At 41.4% G+C, this 4,299-nt stretch overlaps 1 protein-coding gene across 2 annotated transcripts in view; it reads left to right on the top strand.

Moving 5' to 3' along the window:
• The first annotated feature begins 293 nt into the window (after nt 1-293).
• The window catches only part of LOC107601356 (synaptotagmin-2-like), a 39,687-nt gene continuing 35,681 nt past the window's right edge, over nt 294-4,299 (top strand). The window contains exon 1 of one of the 2 annotated variants that reach the window (XM_016293519.1): nt 294-472. The gene's annotated coding sequence lies outside the window, so the exon portion shown is untranslated. The remainder of the gene's footprint in view (nt 473-4,299) is intronic. The other variant, XM_016293518.1, reaches the window with a different exon arrangement.

The raw sequence follows: 4,299 nt of genomic DNA, 5'->3' as shown, positions 1-4,299 counted from the left end.
AGCAGAGGAAGTGTTTCATATTGACCTGTGCTGATTACCCCACAGCGTGAGAGACGGAGACACGAGAACGAATTAAAAAGGGATGTATGCAGAGCTGTGTGAGCAGCATCTCCAATCAGGCAGCTTAGGAAGAGGATGGAATGGGAAGGGTGGGGGAAGGAAAAATGGAGAGAGAGGGAATGTGTGTGTGTGTGTATTTGGAGGGGGGATTTCTCTGAGGGAGAGAAAAAGTGGTGGAGAGAGCGCACAGAAGGAGGGGAGGGGTGTATGTGTGTGTTCACTGAAGTGTGTCTGTGTGTGTGGTGCTGCAGTAACGAGTGGAGAGGGGGGATGACTGCAGTTTCTCGGGCTGATGGAAGAGCGCAAGCAGGAGACGTTCGCACGCCACTGAAACGTTAACCCCTAAGTGCCTCGCTGGTGTATGGGCCAGACGCTCATTGAGGATTAGGACCGAGCAGATCACTGCAGTCAGGTGTGTAGCCTTTCAACATGTTTTTTTTTCTCAAAGGTGCTGCAAAATTGGGAGGGGGGATCCGGATATGAGAAGGTGGGATATGCCGCGCTGGATGCTGGAAAGATTGTCCAGGGCACTAGATGCTTATGACTTAATCTTGCAGCGGAGAGGGAAGCCCATTCGAGAGTGGCCTCGCTGATTACTAGAGTAGGCTACTGCAGTGTGATTCATATGCTTGTCAGTCTTGGATAACTCTTGTTTGTGTTGAGTCTGAAGAAAACTGGTCTCTAAAGTGATGTTAAACTGATCCGGAATTGCTGCAGTGTCCAGAGCTCAAAGCGTTTGTCCCAGTTGGCTTATATGGGTTAGTTTAGTTCAATTTGCATTGCTTGCTGATCTCAGGTCAGCTTTCTGTTACACCTCACAGAGGTTGGAGTCAGGGACCCGTCACGGGAAGCTGGTCCCGGAACGGTGCACAAGGGCAAAGTGAGCCGCGAGCTGTCGGCAGGCGGGTGGGTGTTTACTCCGTCCGTGGGTGCCGGTCGCTTCCTAGAGAGTTTCCAGAGGTCGGTCCCGATGACAGCTGCCACGTTTCCCCTGGAGAGGCAAAGGGAACGACACCCTCCTCCCCATCGCCAAACAGCGGCAAGACAATATGCTGCAGCTCGCTGGTACAGCTGCCGTTAGAGCGGATCACAGGGAGAGACCACAGACAATGGAGTGCATTAAAAGAGCTCTGCAGTACAGCAAAGAGAGGAGGAAACTGGATACCTGCTGTCCGCTTTCATTCAAAGCACTTTGTCGTTGATTTCCACCTTGTGTTGAACACTTGATATTCAATACTGTTCCCATGAATACATCAACATACTCTTTAGATATTGAGATGTTTCCATTATGGACATGTATAACAGTTCACCAATTGTTTTCCATTAAATACTCTCAGATAGATCTGGTTTGGTGTTTCCTGTCACAGTGGTTGTTGTAAATGTGTTGTGTTTCTGCTAGAGGCTTGAATTAGTGCTTATATTGGACTTTAGAAGTGTCAATTCGACACACTGGAATGAAAAGGGAACTTCCTTAGATGCTGGGCAGCTCTCGCTCTCTTTCTCTGGCAAGGTTTTTTCTCGCTCTCTTGGGATTCTCCTGCAGAGGACTGGGGATCACAAGGAAGGGACGTTCTCAAGGACAAATGCTGTGTCATCAAGGCTTTAGATTTGAACCAGAGTACAGTACAGTGTGACATTGAGCTCAGATTTATATTTTAAATTTGGGGGAAATTGTAAAATGCGGTAACAATATTTGTGCTTTATTTAGTCTGATCTCTGGTTTCAGATGTTAAAACTGTTGGGTTGTTTTTGCTCTTTTCAGAATGTTTTTGTTGAGTGTTAATGTTCATATGTGTTTGAGACATGTAATATAAAGGATTGGGGTTTTAACACCTTACCCACCACCTAAGATACCTACATGACCAATTACCATGTTTCTGATGGAGCAAGACAAACTAGAGGAACATTAGACTTTGTTTCACTTATACTATAGATGTTTCTCTCAAAATTTCGTAGGAGCAGTAAGATGGAATGAAATTACATATTTATTGATGTTCAGTTCGAATTGATATATAGCCTACATGTAATGTGAACAGACTACCTCAGAAAATCTGGTCTTTGATGAATTTGAAGATATATATTTGAGTTCATTCAGTCTAATTTGTGATTTCTTTTTCTTAAATTGCATTTAAAGTGTTTTTTGAATTAGAGAAAAAGTCACATCACAAATTATTATTATTACATTTTTTTGGATATAAAAAGATCAACACAGGCTCACTGGAAAAGTAATATCTCCCCCTTCATCTATATTTCATGGTATCTGTCAGCAGCCGAGTTATTCTTAACTAATGTATTTAAAGTAACTTGTTTCATAATTTAGAATAAATAATTATGGTGAAAATAGCATCTGCCCAGTAAGCAGCCAACCAATAATAAATCTGAGAGAAACCATAAAACAGCTATTGTCGTTTATCATCATGGACACTCGTTCCCATCTGGTCTCGCATCACAGTTTTGCGTTATGAATTACACTCGATAAGACACAAGTGATGGTCAGTACTACAATGGATCATAGCTTTTTATTGGCAGGAGAACATTATTTAAAGCATGTCCCATAGGATTATGTTAGAGAGGTCAATATAGACAGAGAAAAGTACAATATCATTGTGGAATTCCCTTCTTTATTAGGAGAATGTCTCTTTCTTTCAGGATATAGCTCATTAGTTTGGAAACCATCACTGTTAATAGTTCACTAAAAAATGAAAACCCTGTCGTCATACTTGCCCTCATTCACTCAAGCCCTGCAAGACTCTAAATCTGTAGATCATAAAAAGAGATTTTTAGCAGAATGTCCAGGCTGCTCTTTCCCTTAGATGGTGACCAGATGTTGTGCAGCGGCATAAAGGACAAAAAGTACTATAAAAGTAAAATAAGGCAGTCATGCACTATTACAAGTCTTCAGAAGCCATATAATAGGTTTACATGAAGAACAAACCATTATTCATTGACCATCTTGACATTTATTAGACCAGCTGAAAAGACCATCAAATGTTGTACTTTGCATGATGGCATCCCCATTGGCTTTTATTCTACCGACAAAAGCAGCTGAAGATTCTTCAAATTATGTCATTTGTGTTTTACGGAAGTAAAAAAAATCAATTTGCCATGACATAAGAGTGAGTAAATGATGACAGAATATTTATTGATTTAATCAGCTTCAAGTCAATGTTTACATTTGGGAAACTCTTTATCCAAAGCATTTTTTGTGTACACATGTTACCTGGGAATCAAACCCATGACCTTGCTGTTGGTAAAACCATACTCCACTACTAATTAGACCAGCACCAAACCAGAATAATCCAGCATCAGGTCATACTCAGAAGTGGTACCTCAGATGTGGCCAAATCTGCATGAAGGACATCCATCCACGACAAGAGGAAGCCAGTGTAAAACTGACATGTAGCTCTGAAAAGAGGGTGTGGTTGTGAGCCTGTTCGTCATGGTGCAGTGAAGACTTATTACCCTCTGTAAAAACAGCTGCTTAATTGAAGAGCCATAGGGGCGACAATAAACCAAAAGATACGATTCGTAATTAATGAGGAAGAGCAGCTTTACCCCGAGGATAAAGCTCTGAGGCTAAAACAAGCCTGTGAAACATGTTTAAAGAGTCTACCCAGGGTGATTTGTGAAGATGTTTGTTGTACAACGGTGTTACAGATTTGTTTCAGTTTAAGTCATACGCTGATTTAAGATCATTATTTGTGCCATTTCAGTTGTAATCTACAAATCTGAGAGATGATTTAGTATATGTGATGTGAGCAGCTGCTCAAGAGTCTTTGAATAGTTTCCACCCTCGCATTTGTTTGTGTGTTTATATGCAGAGGAAAGCACACTCATGCATTGTGATACTCTCCACAATGGCGGCATGCCACAGCAGACGGGATGAGGAGGAGAAGAATTGTTGAATAATGCGGTTATTTTGGTTTTCTTTGCATACAAAAAGTATTCTCATAGGTTCGTAAAATTACAGTTGAGCCACTGATGTCACATGGACTATTTTACCGATGTCCTTGCTACGTTTCTGGGCCTGGGAACATTTCAGTTGTGTTGCTGTTTAAGCAGGGTCAGAAAGCTCTCGGATTTCATCAAAAATATCTTAAGTTGTGTTCCGAAGATGAACGAAGGTCTTACGGGTTTGGAGCGACACGAGGGCGAGTAATTAATGACAGAATTTTCATTTTTGGGTGAACTCCCTTTAAACCAAATGAAAATGAGAAATGTTGCTTTTATTTTATTTTA

The sequence above is a fragment of the Sinocyclocheilus grahami genome, unplaced genomic scaffold, assembly GCF_001515645.1.
Source record: "Sinocyclocheilus grahami isolate Dianchi unplaced genomic scaffold, SAMN03320097.WGS_v1.1 scaffold303.1, whole genome shotgun sequence".
Taxonomy (NCBI): domain Eukaryota; kingdom Metazoa; phylum Chordata; class Actinopteri; order Cypriniformes; family Cyprinidae; genus Sinocyclocheilus; species Sinocyclocheilus grahami.
Note: the sequence above shows the minus strand (reverse complement) of the source record. Positions and strands in the feature narration are given on the sequence as shown.